A 23,524-nucleotide genomic window follows, 5' to 3' on the forward strand; every position below is an offset into this window, starting at 1 on the left:
CACGCTCTCGTCCCGTATTCACCAAACCCCGGCCCCCAATCCCCACCCCTTCGCCCGCCGGTTCCCTGCCCCCTGGTACCCCAGTCTCTCGCCCCCTCTTCCCCCCGACACGTTCAGCTCAGTACGTTGAACAGGAAGGTCAGAGCTCGACAATACACTGAAAGGAAATTACTTGGCCCACAACAGAGAGAACACATCCAACAAATGTACCTCACTGATAAATCATAGTGTCACATCCACAAGGTTATAGCCTGGATCCCCAATACCACTATATTAACACACACACACACTCAAAGAATCCCAATACCACTTTTCTTTATTCTCTCACAAGAGGTGGGGGTCGCTGGCTGGGCCCAGCATTTATTGCCCATCCCTAATTGCCCCTTGAGAAGGTGGGGGTGAGCTGCCTTCTTGAGCCGCTGCAGTCCATGTGGTGTAGGTACACCCACCGTGCTGTTAGGGAGGGATTTCCAGGATTTTGACCCAGCGACAGTGAAGGAACGGCCGATATATTTCCAAGTCAGGATGGTGAGTGACTTGGAGGGGAACTTCCAGGTGGTGGTGTTCCCATATGTCTGCTGCCCTTGTCCTTCTAGATGGTAGTGGTCGTGGTTTGGAAGGTGCTGTCTAAACAGCCTTGGTGAATTCCTGCAGTGCATCTTGTAGATGGTACACACACTGCTGCTACTGTGCATCGGTGGTGGAGGGAGTGAATGTTTGTGGATGGGGGGCCAATCAAGCAGGGCTGCTTTATCCTGGATGGTGTCCAGCTTCTTGAGTGTTCTTGGAACTGCACTCATCCAGGCGAATGATGCATATTCCATCACACTCCTGACTTGTACCTTGTAGATGGTGAATAGGTTTTGGGGAGTCAGGAGGTGAGTTACTCGCTGCAGGATTCCCAGCCTCTGACCTGCTCTTGTAGCCACAGTATTTATGTGGCTGGTCCAGTTCAGTTTCTGGTCAATGGTAACCCTCCCAGGATGTTGATAGTGGGGGATTCAGTGATGGTAATGCCAATGAATGTCAAGGGGTGATGGTTAGATTCTCTCTAATTGAAGATGGTCATTGCCTGGCACTTGTGTGGTACGAATGTTACTTGACACTTGTCAGCCCAAGTCTGGATATTGTCCAGGTCTTTCTGCATTAGGACGTGGACCGCTTCAGTATCTGAGGAGCCGTGAATGGTGCTGAACATTGTGCAATCATCAGCGAATATCCCCACTTCTGACCTTATGATGGAAGAAAGGTCATTGATGAAGCAGCTGAAAATGGTTTAGCCTAGAACACTACCCGGAGGATCTCCTGGAGCTGCGATAATTGACCTCCAACAACCACAACCATCTTCCTTTGTGCTGGGTATGACTCCAACCAGTTGAGAGGTTTCTCCCTGATTCCCATTGACTCCAGTTTAGCTAGGTCTCCTTGGCACACTCGGTCAAATGCGGCCCTGATGTCAAGAGCAGTCACTCTCACCTCACACTGAATCCCAACATCGCCATATTAACACACACACAATCCTCGACACCACTAAACTAACACACACACATACACACACACACAACCCTCGACACCACTAACACACACACACACACACCTCGACACCACTAAACTAACACACACAAAACCCTCGACACCACTAAACACACACACACACACAACCCTCGACACCACTAAAGTAATACACACACACACACACACACACACACACACACACACACACACACACACACACAACCCTTGACACCACTAAACTAACACACACACACACACACAAAACCCTCGACACCAGTAAACATACACAACCCTCAACACCGTTCCCCACCACCTCACCCCCCCCATTCCCCACCCCCACATCCCCCCATTCCCCAACCCCTCGTCCCCCAGTTCCCCAACCCTTCGACCCTCCCATTCCCAACCCTCGCTCCCTCGTTCCCCACCCCGTCGCTCCCATTTCTCACCCCCTCGCCCCCATTCCCCACCCCCCTCACACTCATTCCCCACCCCTCACACCCATTCCGACCCCCTTGCCCCCTTTCCCCACCTTCTCAAACCCTCACCCCCATTCCCCACCCCCCCGTCCCCATTCCCCGCCCCTCGTCCCCTATGCCCCACACTTCACCTCACCCCACCCCAATCCCCACCTCCCCTATTCCCCACCTCACATTCTCCAGCCTCTTGCCCCCATTCCCCAAGCCCTCACCCTCTATTCCCCTCATCCACTCCCCATATTATCCACGCTCTCGCCCCGTATTCACCAACCCCCAGCCCCAAATCCCCACCCCTTCGCCCGCCGGTTCCCTGCCCCCTGGTACCCCAGTCTCTCGCCCCCTCTTCCCCCCGACACGTTCAGCTCAGTACGTTGAACAGGAAGGTCAGAGCTCGACAATACACTGAAAGGAAATTACTTGGCCCACAACAGAGAGAACACATCCAACAAATGTACCTCACTGATAAATCATAGTGTCACATCCACAAGGTTATAGCCTGGATCCCCAATACCACTATATTAACACACACACACACTCAAAGAATCCCAATACCACTTTTCTTTATTCTCTCACAAGAGGTGGGTGTCTCTGGCTGGGCCCAGCATTTATTGCCCATCCCTAATTGCCCCTTGAGAAGGTGGTGGTGAGCTGCCTTCTTGAGCCGCTGCAGTCCCATGTGGCGTAGGTACATCCACAGTGCTGTTAGGGAGGGAGCTCCTGGATTTTGACCCAGTGACAGTGAAGGAACAGCCGATATATTCCCAAGTCAGGATGGTGAGTGGCTTGGAGGGGAACTTCCAGTTGGTGGTGTTCCCCATGTGTCTGCTGCCCTTGTCCTTCTAGATGTTAGGGGTCGTGGTTTGGAAGGTGCTGTCGAAGGAGCCTTGATGAATTCCTGCAGTGCATCTTGTAGATGGTACACACACTGCTGCTACTGTGCGTCGGTGGTGGAGGGAGTGAATGTTTGTGGATGGGGTGACAATCAAGCGGGGCTGCTTTATCCTGGATGGTGTCCAGCTTCTTGAGTGTTGTTGGAACTGCACTCATCCAGACGAATGATGCATATTCCATCACACTCCTGACTTGTACCTTGTAGATGGTGAATAGGCTTTGGGGAGTCAGGAGGTGAGTTACTCGCTGCAGGATTCCCAGCCTCTGACCTGCTCTTGTAGCCACAGAATTTATGTGGCTGGTCCAGTTCAGTTTCTGGTCAATGGTAACCCCCAGGATGTTGATAGTGGGGGATTCAGTGATGGTAATGCCAGTGAATGTCAAGGGGTGATGGTTAGATTCTCTCTAATTGGAGATGGTCATTGCCTGGCACTTGTGTGGTACGAATGTTACTTGACACTTGTCAGCCCAAGTCTGGATATTGTCCAGGTCTTGCTGCATTAGGACGTGGACTGCTTCAGTATCTGAGGAGCCGTGAATGGTGCTGAACATTGTGCAATCATCAGCGAATATCCCCACTTCTGACCTTATGATGGAAGAAAGGTCATTGATGAAGCAGCTGAAAATGGTTCAGCCTAGAACACAACCCGGAGGATCTCCTGGAGCTGAGATAATTGACCTCCAACAACCACAACCATCTTCCTTTATGCTGGGTATGACTCCAACCAGTTGAGAGGTTTCTCCCCGATTCCCATTGACTCCAGTTTAGCTAGGTCTCCTTGGCACACGGTCAAATGCAGCCCTGATGTCAAGAGCAGTCAGTCTCACCTCACACTGAATCCCAACATCACCATATTAACACACACACAATCCTCGACACCACTAAACTAAAACACACACATACACACACACACACACACACAAAAGCCTTGACACCACTAACACACACACACACACACCTCGACACCACTAAACTAACACACACAAAACCCTCGACACCACTAAACTAACACACACACAACCCTCGACACCACTAAACTAACACACACACAGACACACAAAAACCCTCGACACCACTAAACTAACACACACACAACCCTCGACACCACAAAACTAACACACACACACACAACCCTCGACACCAGTAAATTAACACACACACACACACACACACACACAACCCTCCACACCACTAAACTAACACACATACACACACACACACACACACACAACCCTCGACACCACTAAACTAACACACACAAAACCCTCGACACCACTAAACTAACACACACACACACACACAGACACAACCCTCGACACCACTAAACTAACACACACACAGACTCACAAAAACCCTCGACACAACTAAACTAACACACACACAACCCTCGACACCACTAAACTAACACACACACACACACACACAAAACCCTCGACACCAGTAAATTAACACACACACACAGAACCCTCCACACCACTAAACTAACACACATACACACACACACACACACAACCCTCGACACCAGTAAACTAACACACATACACACAACCCTCGACACCAGTAAGCTAACACACACGCACACGCACACACACACACACACACACACACACAACCCTCGACACCACTAAACACACACAACCCTCAACACCGTTGCCCACCCCCCTCGTCCCCCAGTTCCCCAACCCCTCGACCCTCCTGTTCCCCAACCCCTCGCCCCCTCGTTCCCCAACCCCTCACACCCCCGTTTCCCATCCCCATCCCCTTACCCCCCCAATTCCCCACCCCGTCGCTCACATTTCCCACCCCCTCGCCCCCATTCCCCACCCCCCTCACGCTCATTCCCCACCCCTCACACCCATTCCGACCCCCTCACCCCCATTCCCCACCCCCTCGTCCCCTATGCCCCACACTTCACCTCACCCCACCCCAATCCCCACCTCCCCTATTCCCCACCTCACATTCTCCAGCCTCTTGCCCCCTATTCCCCAAGCCCTCAACCTCTATTCCCCTCATCCACTCCCCATATTCTCCACGCTCTCGTCCCGTATTCACCAACCCCCGGCCCCCAATCCCCACCCCTTCGCCCGCCGGTTCCCTGCCCCCTGGTACCCCAGTCTCTCGCGCCCAACCCCACCCCCGACACGTTCAGCTCAGTACGTTGAACAGGAAGGTCAGAGCTTGACAATACACTGAAAGGAAATTACTTGGCCCACAACAGAGAGAACACATCCAACAAATGTACCTCACTGATAAATCATAGTGTCACATCCACAAGGTTATAGCCTGGATCCCCAATACCACTATATTAACACACACACACACTCAAAGAATCCCAATACCACTTTTCTTTATTCTCTCACAAGATGTGGGTGTCTCTGGCTGGGCCCAGCATTTATTGCCCATCCCTAATTGCCCCTTGAGAAGGTGGGGGTGAGCTGCCTTCTTGAACCGCTGCAGTCCATGTGGTGTAGGTACACCCACAGTGCTGTTAGGGAGGGATTTCCAGGATTTTGACCCAGCGACAGTGAAGGAACGGCGATATATTTCCAAGTCAGGATGGTGAGTGACTTGGAGGGGAACTTCAAGGTGGTGGTGTTCCCATGTGTCTGCTGCCCTTGTCCTTCTAGATGGTAGTGGTCGTGGTTTGGAAGGTGCTGTCTAAACAGCCTTGGTGAATTCCTGCAGTGCATCTTGTACATGGTACACACACTGCTGCTACTGTGCGTCGGTGGTGGAGGGAGTGAATGTTTGTGGATGGGGGTGACAATCAAGCGGGGCTGCTTTATCCTGGATGGTGTCCAGCTTCTTGAGTGTTGTTGGAACTGCACTCATCCAGGCGAATGATGCGTATTCCATCACACTCCTGACTTGTACCTTGTAGATGGTGAATAGGTCTGGGGAGTCAGGAGGTGAGTTACTCGCTGCAGGATTCCCAGCCTCTGACCTGCTCTTGTAGCCACAGTATTTATGTGGCTCTTCCAGTTCAGTTTCTGGTCAATGGTAACCCCCAGGATGTTGATAGTGGGGGATTCAGTGATGGTAATGCCAGTGAATGTCAAGGGGTGATGGTTAGATTCTCTCTAATTGGAGATGGTCATTGCCTGGCACTTGTGCGGTACGAATGTTACTTGACACTTGTCAGCCCAAGTCTGGATATTGTCCAGGTCTTGCTGCATTAGGACGTGGACTGCTTCAGTATCTGAGGAGCCGTGAATGGTGCTGAACATTGTGCAATCATCAGCGAATATCCCCACTTCTGACCTTATGATGGAAGAAAGGTCATTGATGAAGCAGCTGAAAATGGTTTAGCCTAGAACACTACCCGGAGGATCTCCTGGAGCTGAGATAATTGACCTCCAAAAACCACAACCATCTTCCTTTGTGCTGGGTATGACTCCAACCAGTTGAGAGGTTTCTCCCTGATTCCCATTGACTCCAGTTTAGCTAGGTCTCCTTGGCACACGGTCAAATGCGGCCCTGATGTCAAGAGCAGTCACTCTCACCTCACACTGAATCCCAACATCACCATATTAACACACACACAATCCTCGACACCACTAAACTAACACACACACACACACACCTCGACACCACTAAACTAACACACACAAAACCCTCGACACCACTAAACTAACACACACACAGACTCACAAAAACCCTCGACACCACTAAACTAACACACACACAACCCTCGACACCACTAAACTAACACACACACACACACAAAATCCTCAACACCAGTAAATTAACACACATACACACACACACACACACACACACAACCCTCCGCACCACTAAACTAACACACATACACACACATACACACACACACACACACAACCCTCGACACCAGTAAACTAACACACACACACACAACCCTCGACACCAGTAAGCTAACACACACGCACACGCACACACATACACACACACACACACACAACCCTCGACACCAGTAAACACACACAACCCTCAACACCGTTCCTCACCCCCTCGTCCCCCAGTTCCCCAACCCCTCGACCCTCCTGTTCCCCAACCCCTCGCCCCCTCGTTCCCCAACCCCTCACACCCCCGTTTGCCATCCCCATCCCCTTACCCCCCCCATTCCCCACCCCGTCGCTCCCATTTCCCACCCCCTCGCCCCCATTCCCCACCCCCCTCACGCTCATTCCCCACCCCTCACACCCATTCCGACCCCCTCACCCCCCATTCCCCACCCCCTCGTCCCCATTCCCCACCCCTCGTCCCCTATGCCCCACACTTCACCTCACCCCACCCCAATCCCCACCTCCCCTATTCCCCACCTCACATTCTCCAGCCTCTTGCCCCCTATTCCCCAAGCCCTCAACCTTTATTCCCCTCATCCACTCCCCATATTCTGCACGCTCTCGTCCCGTATTCACCAAACCCCGGCCCCCAATCCCCACCCCTTCGCCCGCCGGTTCCCTGCCCCCTGGTACCCCAGTCTCTCGCCCCCTCTTCCCCCCGACACGTTCAGCTCAGTACGTTGAACAGGAAGGTCAGAGCTCGACAATACACTGAAAGGAAATTACTTGGCCCACAACAGAGAGAACACATCCAACAAATGTACCTCACTGATAAATCATAGTGTCACATCCACAAGGTTATAGCCTGGATCCCCAATACCACTATATTAACACACAGACACACTCAAAGAATCCCAATACCACTTTTCTTTATTCTCTCACAAGATGTGGGCGTCGCTGACTGGGCCCAGCATTTATTGCCCATCCCTAATTGCCCCTTGAGAAGGTGGGGGTGAGCTGCCTTCTTGAGCCGCTGCAGTCCATGTGGTGTAGGTACACCCACAGTGCTGTTAGGGAGGGATTTCCAGGATTTTGACCCAGCGACAGTGAAGGAACGGCCGATATATTTCCAAGTCAGGATGGTGAGTGACTTGGAGGGGAACTTCCAGGTGGTGGCGTTCCCATGTGTCTGCTGCCCTTGTCCTTCTAGATGGTAGTGGTCGTGGTTTGGAAGGTGCTGTCTAAACAGCCTTGGTGAATTCCTGCAGTGCATCTTGTACATGGTACACACACTGCTGCTACTGTGCATCGGTGGTGGAGGGAGTGAATGTTTGTGGATGGGGGGCCAATCAAGCAGGGCTGCTGTATCCTGGATGGTGTCCAGCTTCTTGAGTGTTCTTGGAACTGCACTCATCCAGGCGAATGATGCATATTCCATCACACTCCTGACTTGTACCTTGTAGATGGTGAATAGGTTTTGGGGAGTCCGGAGGTGAGTTACTCGCTGCAGGATTCCCAGCCTCTGACCTGCTCTTGTAGCCACAGTATTTATGTGGCTGGTCCAGTTCAGTTTCTGGTCAATGGTAACCCCCCCAGGATGTTGATAGTGGGGGATTCAGTGATGGTAATGCCAGTGAATGTCAAGGGGTGACGGTTAGATTCTCTCTAATTGGAGATGGTCATTGCCTGGCACTTGTGTGGTACGAATGTTACTTGACACTTGTCAGCCCAAGTCTGGATATTGTCCAGGTCTTGCTGCATTAGGACGTGGACTGCTTCAGTATCTGAGGAGCCGTGAATGGTGCTGAACATTGTGCAATCATCAGCGAATATCCCCACTTCTGACCTTATGATGGAAGAAAGGTCATTGATGAAGCAGCTGAAAATGGTTTAGCCTAGAACACTACCCGGAGGATCTCCTGGAGCTGAGATAATTGACCTCCAACAACCACAACCATCTTCCGTTGTGCTGGGTATGACTCCAACCAGTTGAGAGGTTTCTCCCCGATTCCCATTGACTCCAGTTTAGCTAGGTCTCCTTGGCACACGGTCAAATGCGGCCCTGATGTCAAGAGCAGTCACTCTCACTTCACACTGAATCCCAACATCACCATATTAACACACACACAATCCTCGACACCACTAAAGTAACACACACACACATACACACACACACACACACACACACAAAACCCTTGACACCACTAACACACACACACACACCTCGACACCACTAAACTAACACACACAAAACCCTCGACACCACTAAACTAACACACACACAACCCTCGACACCACTAAACTAACACACACACAGACACACAAAAACCCTCGACACCACTAAACTAACACACACACAACCCTCGACACCACTAAACTAACACACACACACACACACACACACACACAACCCTCGACACCACTAAACTAACACACACACACAGACACACACACACACACAACCCTCGACACCAGTAAGCTAACACACACACACACACACACACACACAACCCTTGACACCACTAAACTAACACACACACACACAACCCTCGACACCAGTAAGCTAACACATACACACACACACACACACACAACCCTCGACACCACTAAACACACACAACCCTCAACACCGTTCCCCACCCCCTCGTCCCCCAGTTCCCCAACCCCTCGACCCTCCTGTTCCCCAACCCCTCGCCCCCTCGTTCCCCAACCCCTCACACCCCCGTTTCCCATCCCCATCCCCTTACCCCCCCCATTCCCCACCCCGTCGCTCACATTTCCCACCCCCTCGCCCCCATTCCCCACCCCCCTCACGCTCATTCCCCACCCCTCACACCCATTCCGACCCCCTCACCCCCATTCCCCACCCCCTCGTCCCCATTCCCCACCCCTCGTCCCCTATGCCCCACACTTCACCTCACCCCACCCCAATCCCCACCTCCCCTATTCCCCACCTCACATTCTCCAGCCTCTTGCCCCTATTCCCCAAGCCCTCAACCTCTATTCCCCTCATCCACTCCCCATATTCTCCACGCTCTCGTCCCGTATTCACCAACCCCCGGCCCCCAATTCCCACCCCTTCGCCCGCCGGTCCCCTGCCCCCTGGTACCCCAGTCTCTCGCCCCACCCCCACCCCCGACACGTTCAGCTCAGTACGTTGAACAGGAAGGTCAGAGCTCGACAATACACTGAAAGGAAATTACTTGGCCCACAACAGAGAGAACACATCCAACAAATGTACCTCACTGATAAATCATAGTGTCACATCCACAAGGTTATAGCCTGGATCCCCAATACCACTATATTAACACACACACACACTCAAAGAATCCCAATACCACTTTTCTTTATTCTCTCACAAGATGTGGGTGTCTCTGGCTGGGCCCAGCATTTATTGCCCATCCCTAATTGCCCCTTGAGAAGGTGGGGGTGAGCTGCCTTCTTGAACCGCTGCAGTCCATGTGGTGTAGGTACACCCACAGTGCTGTTAGGGAGGGATTTCCAGGATTTTGACCCAGCGACAGTGAAGGAACGGCGATATATTTCCAAGTCAGGATGGTGAGTGACTTGGAGGGGAACTTCCAGGTGGTGGTGTTCCCATGTGACTGCCGCCCTTGTCCTTCTAGATGGTAGTGGTCGTGGTTTGGAAGGTGCTGTCTAAACAGCCTTGGTGAATTCCTGCAGTGCATCTTGTAGATGGTACACACACTGCTGCTACTGTGCGTCAGTGGTGGAGGGAGTGAATGTTTGTGGATGGGGTGACAATCAAGCGGGGCTGCTTTATCCTGGATGGTGTCCAGCTTCTTGAGTGTTGTTGGAACTGCACTCATCCAGGCGAATGATGCGTATTCCATCACACTCCTGACTTGTACCTTGTAGATGGTGAATAGGTCTGGGGAGTCAGGAGGTGAGTTACTCGCTGCAGGATTCCCAGCCTCTGACCTGCTCTTGTAGCCACAGTATTTATGTGGCTCTTCCAGTTCAGTTTCTGGTCAATGGTAACCCCCAGGATGTTGATAGTGGGGGATTCAGTGATGGTAATGCCAGTGAATGTCAAGGGGTGATGGTTAGATTCTCTCTAATTGGAGATGGTCATTGCCTGGCACTTGTGTGGTACGAATGTTACTTGACACTTGTCAGCCAAGTCTGGATATTGTCCAGGTCTTGCTGCATTAGGACGTGGACTGCTTCAGTATCTGAGGAGCCGTGAATGGTGCTGAACATTGTGCAATCATCAGCGAATATCCCCACTTCTGACCTTATGATGGAAGAAAGGTCATTGATGAAGCAGCTGAAAATGGTTTAACCTAGAACACTACCCGGAGGATCTCCGGAAGCTGAGATAATTGACCTCCAACAACCACAACCATCTTCCTTTGTGCTGGGTATGACTCCAACCAGTTGAGAGGTTTCTCCCTGATTCCCATTGACTCCAGTTTAGCTAGGTCTCCTTGGCACACTCGGTCAAATGCGGCCCTGATGTCAAGAGCAGTCACTCTCACCTCACACTGAATCCCAACATCGCCATATTAACACACACACAATCCTCGACACCACTAAACTAACACACACACATACACACACACACACACACACACACACACACACACACACACACACACACAAAACCCTTGACACCACTAACACACACACACACACACACACACACACACCTCGACACCACTAAACTAACACACACAAAACCCTCGACACCACTAAACTAACACACACACAACCCTTGACACCACTAAACTAACACACACACAGACACACAAAAACCATCGACACCACTAAACTAACACACACACAACCCTCGACACCACTAAACTAACACACACACACACAACCCTCGACACCAGTAAATTAACACACACACACACACACACACAACCATCCACACCACTAAAGTAACACACATACACACACACACACACACACACACACACACACACACACACAACCCTCGACACCACTAAACTAACACACATACACACACACACACACAACCCTCGACACCACTAAACTAACACACACACACAACCCTCGACACCAGTAAGCTAACACACACACACACACACACAACCCTCGACACCAGTAAGCTAACACACACACACACACACACACACACACACACACACACACACACACACAACCCTCGACACCACTAAACACACACAACCCTCAACACCGTTCCCCACCCCTCGTCCCCCAGTTCCCCAACGCCTCGACCCTCCTGTTCACCAACCCCTCGCCCCCTCGTTCCCCAACCCCTCACACCCCCGTTTCCCATCCCCATCCCCTTACCCCCCCCCATTCCCCACCCCGTCGCTCCCATTTCCCACCCCCTCGCCCCCATTCCCCACCCCTCGTCCCCTATGCCCCACACTTCGCCTCACCCCACCCCAATCCCCACCTCCCTTATTCCCCACCTCACATTCTCCAGCCTCTTGCCCCCTATTCCCCAAGCCCTCAACCTCTATTCCCCTCATCCACTCCCCATATTCTCCACGCTCTCGTCCCGTATTCACCAACCCCCGGCCCCCAATCCCCACCCCTTCGCCCGCCGGTTCCCTGCCCCCTGGTACCCCAGTCTCTCACGCCCAACCCCACCCCAGACACGTTCAGCTCAGTACGTTGAACAGGAAGGTCAGAGCTCGACAATACACTGAAAGGAAATTACTTGGCCCACAACAGAGAGAACACATCCAACAAATGTACCTCACTGATAAATCATAGTGTCACATCCACAAGGTTATAGCCTGGATCCCCAATACCACTATATTAACACACACACACACTCAAAGAATCCCAATACCACTTTTCTTTATTCTCTCACAAGATGTGGGCGTCGCTGACTGGGCCCAGCATTTATTGCCCATCCCTAATTGCCCCTTGAGAAGGTGGGGGTGAGCTGCCTTCTTGAACCGCTGCAGTCCATGTGGTGTAGGTACACCCACAGTGCTGTTAGGGAGGGAGTTCCAGGATTTTGACCCAGCGACAGTGAAGGAACGGCCGATATATTTCCAAGTCAGGATGGTGAGTGACTTGGAGGGGAACTTCCAGGTGGTGGTGTTCCCCATGTGTCTGCTGCCCTTGTCCTTCTAGATGGTAGTGGTCGTGGTTTGGAAGGTGCTGTCTAAACAGCCTTGGTGAATTCCTGCAGTGCATCTTGTACATGGTACACACACTGCTGCTACTGTGCATCGGTGGTGGAGGGAGTGAATGTTTGTGGATGGGGGGCCAATCAAGCAGGGCTGCTTTATCCTGGATGGTGTCCAGCTTCTTGAGTGTTGTTGGAACTGCACTCATCCAGGCGAATGATGCATATTCCATCACACTCCTGACTTGTACCTTGTAGATGGTGAATAGGTTTTGGGGAGTCAGGAGGTGAGTTACTCAGTGCAGGATTCCCAGCCTCTGACCTGCTCTTGTAGCCACAGTGTTTATGTGGCTGGTCCAGTTCAGTTTCTGGTCAATGGTAACCCCCCCCAGGATGTTGATAGTGGGGGATTCAGTGATGGTAATGCCAATGAATGTCAAGGGGTGATGGTTAGATTCTCTCTAATTGAAGATGGTCATTGCCTGGCACTTGTGTGGTACGAATGTTACTTGACACTTGTCAGCCCAAGTCTGGATATTGTCCAGGTCTTTCTGCATTAGGACGTGGACTGCTTCAGTATCTGAGGAGCCGTGAATGGTGCTGAACATTGTGCAATCATCAGCGAATATCCCCACTTCTGACCTTATGATGGAAGAAAGGTCATTGATGAAGCAGCTGAAAATGGTTTAGCCTAGAACACTACCCGGAGGATCTCCGGGAGCTGAGATAATTGACCTCCAACAACCACAACCATCTTCCTTTATGCTGGGTATGACTCCAACCAGTTGAGAGGTTTCTCCCCGATTCCCATTGACTCCAGTTTAGCTAGGTCTCCTTGGCACACGGTCAAATGCAGCCCTGATGTCAAGAGCAGTCACTCTCACCTCACACTGAATCCCAACATCGCCATATTAACACACACACAACCCTCGACACCACTAAACTAACACACACACATACACACACACACAACCCTCGACACCACTAACACACACACACACACACACACACACACACACACACACACACACACACACACAAAACCCGTGACACCACTAAACTAACACACACAAAACCCTCGACACCACTAAACTAACACACACACACACACACACAAAACCCTCGACACCAGTAAACTAACACACACACAACCCTCGACACCACTAAACTAACACACACACACACAACCCTCGACACCAGTAAACATACACAACCCTCAACACTGTTCCCCACCCCCTCGTCCCCCAGTTCCCCACCCCCACATCCCCCCATTCCCCACCCCTCACACCCATTCCGACCCCCTTGCCCCCTTTCCCCACCTTCTCAAACCCTCACCCCCATTCCCCACCCCCCCGTCCCCATTCCCCGCCCCTCGTCCCCTATGCCCCACACTTCACCTCACCCCACCCCAATCCCCACCTCCCCATTCCCCACCTCACATTCTCCAGCCTCTTGCCCCCTATTCCCCAAGCCCTCACCCTCTATTCCCCTCATCCACTCCCCATATTATCCACGCTCTCGCCCCGTATTCACCAACCCCCAGCCCCCAATCCCCACCCCTTTGCCCGCCGGTTCCCTGCCCCCTGGTACCCCAGTCTCTCGCCCCCTCTTCCCCCCGACACGTTCAGCTCAGTACGTTGAACAGGAAGGTCAGAGCTCGACAATACACTGAAAGGAAATTACTTGGCCCACAACAGAGAGAACACATCCAACAAATGTACCTCACTGATAAATCATAGTGTCACATCCACAAGGTTATAGCCTGGATCCCCAATACCACTATATTAACACACACACACACTCAAAGAATCCCAACACCACGTTTCTTTATTCTCTCACAAGAGGTGGGTGTATCTGGCTGGGCCCAGCATTTATTGCCCATCCCTAATTGCCCCTTGAGAAGGTGGTGGTGAGCTGCCTTCTTGAGCCGCTGCAGTCCATGTGGTGTAGGTACACCCACCGCGCTGTTAGGGAGGGATTTTCAGGATTTTGACGCAGCGACAGGGAAGGAACGGCCGATATATTTCCAAGTCAGGATGGTGAGTGACTTGGAGGGGAACTTCCAGGTGGTGGCGTTCCCATGTGTCTGCTGCCCTTGTCCTTCTAGATGGTAGTGGTCGTGGTTTGGAAGGTGCTGTCTAAACAGCCTTGGTGAATTCCTGCAGTGCATCTTGTACATGGTACACACACTGCTGCTACTGTGCATCGGTGGTGGAGGGAGTGAATGTTTGTGGATGGGGTGACAATCAAGCGGGGCTGCTTTATCCTGGATGGTGTCCAGCTTCTTGAGTGTTGTTGGAACTGCACTCATCCAGGCGAATGATGCATATTCCATCACACTCCTGACTTGTACCTTGTAGATGGTGAATAGGTTTTGGGGAGTCAGGAGGTGAGTTACTCGCTGCAGGATTCCCAGCCTCTGACCTGCTCTTGTAGCCACAGTATTTATGTGGCTGGTCCAGTTCAGTTTCTGGTCAATGGTAACCCCCCCAGGATGTTGATAGTGGGGGATTCAGTGATGGTAATGCCAGTGAATGTCAAGGGGTGATGGTTAGATTCTCTCTAATTGGAGATGGTCATTGCCTGGCACTTGTGTGGTACGAATGTTACTTGACACTTGTCAGCCCAAGTCTGGATATTGTCCAGGTCTTGCTGCATTAGGACGTGGACTGCTTCAGTATCTGAGGAGCCGTGAATGGTGCTGAACATTGTGCAATCATCAGCGAATATCCCCACTTCTGACCTTATGATGGAAGAAAGGTCATTGATGAAGCAGCTGAAAATGGTTCAGCCTAGAACACAACCTGGAGGATCTCCTGGAGCTGAGATAATTGACCTCCAACAACCACAACCATCTTCCTTTATGCTGGGTATGACTCCAACCAGTTGAGAGGTTTCTCCCCGATTCCCATTGACTCCAGTTTAGCTAGGTCTCCTTGGCACACGGTCAAATGCAGCCCTGATGTCAAGAGCAGTCACTCTCACCTCACACTGAATCCCAACATCACCATATTAACACACACACAATCCTCGACACCACTAAACTAACACACACACACACACACACACACAACCCTCGACACCACTAATACACATACACACACACACATACACACACACACAACCCTCGGCACCACTAAACTAACACACACACAACCCTCGGCACCACTAAACTAACACACACACATACACACACACACAACCCTCGGCACCACTAAACTAACACACACACATACACACACACACAACCCTCGGCACCACTAAACTAACACACACACATACACACACACACAACCCTCGGCACCACTAAACTAACACACACACATACACACACACACAACCCTCGGCACCACTAAACTAACACACACACATACACACACACACAACCCTCGACACCACTAACACACATACACACACACACATACACACACACACATACACACACACACCTCGACACCACTAAACTAACACACACACACACATACACACACACACATACACACACACCTCGACACCACTAAACTAACACACACACACACATACACACACACACCTCGACACCACTAAACTAACACACACACACCTCGACACCACTAAACACACACACACACACAACCCTCGACACCACTAAACTAACACACACACACACACACACACACACACAACCCTCGACACCACTAAACTAACACACACACACACACACACACACACACACACAACCCTCGACACCACTAAACTAACACACACACACACACACACACACAACCCTCGACACCACTAAACTAACACACACACACACATACACACACACACCTCGACACCACTAAACTAACACACACACACCTCGACACCACTAAACACACACACACACAACCCTCGACACCACTAAACTAACACACACACACACACACACACACACACACACAACCCTCGACACCACTAAACTAACACACATACACACACACACAACCCTCGGCACCACTAAACTAACACACACACATACACACACACACAACCCTCGGCACCACTAAACTAACACACACACATACACACACACACAACCCTCGACACCACTAACACACATACACACACACACATACACACACACACAACCCTCGACACCACTAACACACATACACACACACACATACACACACACACAACCCTCGACACCACTAACACACATACACACACACACATACACACACACACAACCCTCGGCACCACTAAACTAACACACACACACACACACACACACACAACCCTCGACACCACTAACACACACACACACACACACACACACACACAACCCTCGGCACCACTAAACTAACACACACACATACACACACACACAACCCTCGACACCACTAACACACATACACACACACACATACACACACACACAACCCTCGACACCACTAACACACATACACACACACACATACACACACACACAACCCTCGGCACCACTAAACTAACACACACACACACACACACACAACCCTCGACACCACTAAACTAACACACACACACACACACACACAACCCTCGACACCACTAAACTAACACACACACACACACACAACCCTCGACACCACTAAACTAACACACACACACACACACACAACCCTCGACACCACTAAACTAACACACACACACACACACAACCCTCGGCACCACTAAACTAACACACACACATACGCACACACACAACCCTCGACACCACTAACACACATACACACACACACATACACACACACACAACCCTCGACACCACTAACACACATACACACACACACATACACACACACACAACCCTCGGCACCACTAAACTAACACACACACACACACACACACACACAACCCTCGACACCACTAACACACATACACACACACACATACACACACACACAACCCTCGACACCACTAACACACATACACACACACACACACACACACACACACAACCCTCGGCACCACTAAACTAACACACACACACACACACACACCTCGACACCAGTAAATTAACACACACACACACACACACACACACACACACACACAACCCTCCACACCACTAAACTAACACACACACAACCCTCGACACCACTAAACTAACACACACACAGACACACAGACACACAACCCTCGACACCAGTAAATTAACACACACACACACACACACACACACAACCCTCGACACCAGTAAATTAACACACACACACACACACACACACACACACAACCCTCGACACCACTAAACTAACACACACACAACCCTCCACACCACTAAACTAACACACACACAACCCTCCACACCACTAAACTAACACACACACAATCCTCGACACCACTAAACTAACACACACACACACACACACACACACAACCCTCGACACCACTAAACTAACACACACACAACCCTCCACACCACTAAACTAACACACACACAATCCTCGACACCACTAAACTAACACACACACAGACACACAGACACACAACCCTCGACACCAGTAAATTAACACACACACACACACACACACACACAACCCTCGACACCAGTAAATTAACACACACACACACACACACACACACACACAACCCTCGACACCACTAAACTAACACACACACAACCCTCCACACCACTAAACTAACACACACACAATCCTCGACACCACTAAACTAACACACACACAATCCTCGACACCACTAAACTAACACACACACAGACACACAGACACACAACCCTCGACACCAGTAAATTAACACACACACACACACACACACACACAACCCTCGACACCAGTAAATTAACACACACACACACACACACACACACACACACACAACCCTCGACACCACTAAACTAACACACACACAACCCTCCACACCACTAAACTAACACACACACAACCCTCCACACCACTAAACTAACACACACACAACCCTCCACACCACTAAACTAACACACACACAACCCTCCACACCACTAAACTAACACACACACAACCCTCCACACCACTAAACTAACACACACACAACCCTCCACACCACTAAACTAACACACACACAACCCTCCACACCACTAAACTAACACACACACAACCCTCCACACCACTAAACTAACACACACACAACCCTCCACACCACTAAACTAACACACACACAACCCTCCACACCACTAAACTAACACACACACAACCCTCCACACCACTAAACTAACACACACACAACCCTCCACACCACTAAACTAACACACACACAACCCTCCACACCACTAAACTAACACACACACAACCCTCCACACCACTAAACTAACACACACACAACCCTCCACACCACTAAACTAACACACACACACACACACACACACACAACCCTCCACACCACTAAACTAACACACACACAACCCTCCACACCACTAAACTAACACACACACAACCCTCCACACCACTAAACTAACACACACACAATCCTCGACACCAGTAAACTAACACACACACACACACACACACACAACCCTCGACACCGTTTCCCCACCCCCTCCCCAATCCCGTTCCTCACGCCCCAGCCCCCCTCCCCCCGTTCTCCCCCTCCCCTCCCCCTCCCCTCCCCCCGTTCTCCCCCTCCCCCTCCCCTCCCCCCCCCCATTCCCCACCTTCTCTTCCCCATTCCCAATCCACTCACCCTCACCTCATTCCCACAAACCATTAATGAACCTATTTCCCTCCATTCTCACCCCCATCCCCCTCTCCCTCAGACACCCCCTCCCCCACCAACACTGTAGCCCCACCCGGTGACCCCCCTCCCCAGGTAGCCCCACCCTCTGCTGCAGCCCCGCCCAGCACTCGGTAGCCCCGCCCTTCCTGGCCCCAGGTTGCCCCGCCCCATGTTACCCCGCCCCCTGTGACCCCACCCCATGTCGCCCCACCCCATGTGGCCCCGCCCGCTACTCAAGCCCCGCCCCTGTGACCCCCCCTCCCCCCCCCCCCCCCCCCCCCCCCCCCCCCCCCCCCCCCATTGTCCCGCTCCCTTACCTCGCTCTCTCCACCCTCGCTCCGGCCACGCGCTCATTCAAACTGAAGGAGTCGATCCTGCGGTCAAAGCTCCACCTTCCTGGCCGCGCCGGTGGAGCGTCAGAGATAGAGGCCCCTCCCCCAGCACATCGCCCCCTGCCTCACCGGAGGAGCTACAGCAGCCGGAGCGGCTCCGCGATTCACATCGCCCCCTGCCGCGCCGGAGGAGCTACAGCAGCTGGAGCGGCTACGCGCAGCACATCGCCCCCTGCCGCGCCGGAGGAGTTGCAGCAGCTGGAGTGGCTACGCGCAGCACATCGCCCCCTGCCGTCCCGGAGGAGTTACAGCAGCTGGAGCGGCTCCTCCCAGCAACGCGCCAACTGCCGGTCTGGAAGAGTGGCAGCATCAGCGGCAGCTGCTCCTCCCAGTACTGCGCCACCTGCTGGCCTGGAAGAGTGGCAGCATCAGCTGCAGGGGCTTCTGTCTGCACCGCGCCACTTGCCGCACCGGAGGAACAGTGGCAGCAGCACCTGGAGCGGCTCCTCTCAGCACCGCGCCACCTGCCGGCCTGGAAGAGTGGCAGCACAAGCTAGAGCGGCTCTTCCCAGCACCGCGCCACCTGCCGCACCGGAGGAGCAGTGGCAGCATCAGCTCGTGCGTCTCCTCCCAGCACCGCGCCACCTGCCGCACTGGAGGAGCATTGGCAGCATCAGCTAGAGCGGCTCCGCCCAGCACTGCGCCACCTGCCGCACCGGAGGAGCAGTGGCAGCATCAGCTAGAGCGGCTCCGCCCAGCACTGCGCCACCTGCCGCACCGGAGGAGCAGTGGCAGCCCTGGGTGGAATCTCTGCTGTTTATTGAAACCTCCACCTCTCATCCTTCAATCGTGAGCCAAGCTTAGACCCCCCAAGAACTTCATCTCCTTCCCTGACAGAGCCCACTCCATATTTAACACCCTTGCTTCACTATTCCCTCACAACAATTAAATATTATTTAGATGAGCACTTGAAATGCCATATTATACAGGGCTACGGGCCAAGTACTGGAAAATGGGGTTAGAATAGATAGGGGCTTGATGGCCAGCATGGACACGATGGGCCGAAGGGCCTGTTTCAGTGCTGTATAACTCTATGACTCTTCAGGAAGGGTGCGTTTGGTCCTGGAGCGGGTGCAGTGTGGATTCACCAGAATAATACCGGGCTAATAATACAAAGGATCAAAAGTTAATTAATTTAGATAACTGGCAGGTTGTTGTAAGATGCCGCGTTCACTCGAATATTGACCATTGATCCAATGAAGGAGTTTAAAATGAAAGGGATTGGTACGGTCGACGGAACTTTCCGCTCGATTACCATCAGGTTAAACAGGATCGAGGGCTCAGAACTAGGCCATTCAGCCCCTCTGCCCCGTGCTGCTGTTTATTCCCCACCTGAGACTCCTCCCATCTTTTCTCATCCAAATGTATTACTCTCCTCCCCCTCACCCTGTTGACCCAGCTTCCCCTTAAATGTAGAGGATGCAGGAAAAACACTCGGCAGGACTGACAGCACCTGTGGAGGGAGAAAGAGAGCTAACGTTTCCAGTCCCTATGACTCTTCCTCAGACCCCAGCCCAGCATTTCCAGCATTTTCTGTTTTTATTTCAGATTTCCAGCATCCGCAGTACTTTGCTTTTATCCGCTTAAACCTCTCTACATGATTCACCGCAACCCACTCCCTGTGGGAGCGAGTTCCTCATTCCCCACACTCTCTGGGTAAAGAAGTTTCTCCTGAATTCCCCATTGGATTTCCTGGTGACTGTCCTACGTTGACAGCCTCTAGTTCTGCTGTTCCCCCACAAGAGGAAATATTCTGTCTGGACCCACTCGATCAAAACCTTTCATCATTTTAAAGGCCTCGGTCAGGTCGCCCCCTCAGCCTTCTTTTCCCAAGAGAGAAGAGACCCAGCCGGTCAATCCTTTCCTGTGATAGTATACCCATGTGGGGGGACCGGTGGGGAATGGGGGGGGGTGGGGGGAGACAGCGAGAGGGTAGGGAATGGGGGCGATGGCGTGGGGAATGTGGGTGAGAGGGTGGGGCGTGGGGGTGAGAGGGTGGGGGATGGGGGTGAGAGGGTGGTGAGTTGGGGGGTGAGAGGGTGGGGAATGGGGGCGATGGGGTGGGGAATGTGGGTGAGAGGGTGGGGGATGGGGGTGAGAGGGTGGTGAGTTGGGGGGTGAGAGGGTGGTGAGTTTGGGGGGTGAGAGGGTGGGGAGTTGGGGGTGAGAGGGTGGGGAGTTGGGAGGTGAGAGGGTGGGGAGTTGGGTGAGAGGGTGGTGAGTTGGGGGGTGAGAGGGTGGGGAGTTGGGAGGTGAGAGGGTGGGGAGTTGGGGGGGTGAGAGGTGGGGAGTGGGGGTGAGAGGGTGGGGAGTGGGGGTGAGAGGGTGGGGAATGGGGGCGAGAGGGTGGGGAATGGGGGCGAGAGGGTGGGGAATGGGGGTGAGAGGGTGGGGAGTTGGGGGTGAGAGGGTGGGGAGTTGGGGGGTGAGAGGGTGGGGAGTTGGGGGGTGAGAGGGTGGGGGATGGGGTGAGAGGGTGGGGAGTTGGGGGGTGATGAGGGTGGGGAGTGGGGGTGAGAGGGTGGGGAATGGGGGTGAGAGGGTGGGGAGTTGGGAGGTGAGAGGCTGGGGGAGTGGGGGGTGAGAGGGTGGGGAGTTGGGGGGTGAGAGGGTGGGGAGTGGGGGTGAGAGGGTGGGGAATGGGGGCGAGAGGGTGGGGAATGGGGGTGAGAGGGTGGGGGATGGGGGTGAGAGGGTGGTGAGTTGGGGGGTGAGAGGGTGGGGAGTTGGGGGTGAGAGGGTGGGGAGTTGGGGGTGAGAGGGTGGGGAGTGGGGGTGAGAGGGTGGGGAATGGGGGCGATGGGGTCGGGAATGGGGGTGAGAGGATGGGGAGTTGGGGGGTGAGATGGTGGGGAGTTGGGGGGTGAGTGGGTGGAGAATGGGGGCGATGGGGTGGGGAATTGGGGTGAGAAGGTGGGGAATGGGGTGAGAGGGTGGGGGATGGGGGTGAGAGGGTGGGGAATGGGGTGAGAGGGTGGGGGATGGGGTGAGAGGCTGCGGGATGGGGGTGAGAGGGTGGGGGATGGGGTGAGAGGCTGCGGGATGGGGGTGAGAGGGTGGGGGATGGGGTGAGAGGGTGGGGAATGGGGTGAGAGAGTGGGGAATGGGGGCGATGGGGTGAGAGGGTGGAGAATTGGGCTGAGAAGGTAGGGAATGGGGTGAGAGGGTGGGGGATGGGGTGAGAGGGTTGGGGATGGGGGTGAGAGGGTGGGGGATGCGGTGAGAGGGTGGGGTCGAGAGGGTGGGGAATGAGGGTGAGAGGGTGGGGAGTTGGGGGGTGAGAGGGTGGGGAATGGGGGCGATGGAGTTGGGAATGGGGGTGAGAGGGTGGGGGATGGGGGTGAGTGGGTGGGGCATGGGGTGAGAGGGTGTGGAATGGGGTGAGAGGGTGGGGAATGGGGGCGATGGGGTGGGGAATGGGGGTGAGAGGGTGGGGAATGGGGGCGATGGGGTGGGGAATGGGGGTGAGAGGGTGGGGGATGGGGTGAGAGGGTGGAGAATGGGGGCGATGGGGTTGGGAATGGGGGTGAGAGGGTGGGGAATGGGGGCGATGGGGTGGGGAATGGGGGTGAGAGGGTGGGGGATGGGGTGAGAGGGTGGAGAATGGGAGCGATGGGGTTGGGAATGGGGGTGAGAGGGTGGGGAGTGGGGGTGAGAGGGTGGGG

General features: G+C 53.1%; 1 protein-coding gene across 3 annotated transcripts in view; it reads right to left on the reverse strand.

The window, feature by feature from the left end:
* LOC121272384 (monocarboxylate transporter 13-like) overlaps window positions 1-20,347 on the reverse strand; it is a 189,208-nt gene extending 168,861 nt beyond the window's left edge. For all 3 annotated transcript variants that reach the window (XM_041179046.1, XM_041179051.1, XM_041179041.1), the window contains exon 1: window positions 19,785-20,347. The gene's annotated coding sequence lies outside the window, so the exon portion shown is untranslated. The remainder of the gene's footprint in view (window positions 1-19,784) is intronic.
* Window positions 20,348-23,524: the final 3,177 nt, after the last annotated feature.

Source organism: Carcharodon carcharias, chromosome 33 (genome assembly GCF_017639515.1).
Source record: "Carcharodon carcharias isolate sCarCar2 chromosome 33, sCarCar2.pri, whole genome shotgun sequence".
In the NCBI taxonomy this organism is placed as follows: domain Eukaryota; kingdom Metazoa; phylum Chordata; class Chondrichthyes; order Lamniformes; family Lamnidae; genus Carcharodon; species Carcharodon carcharias.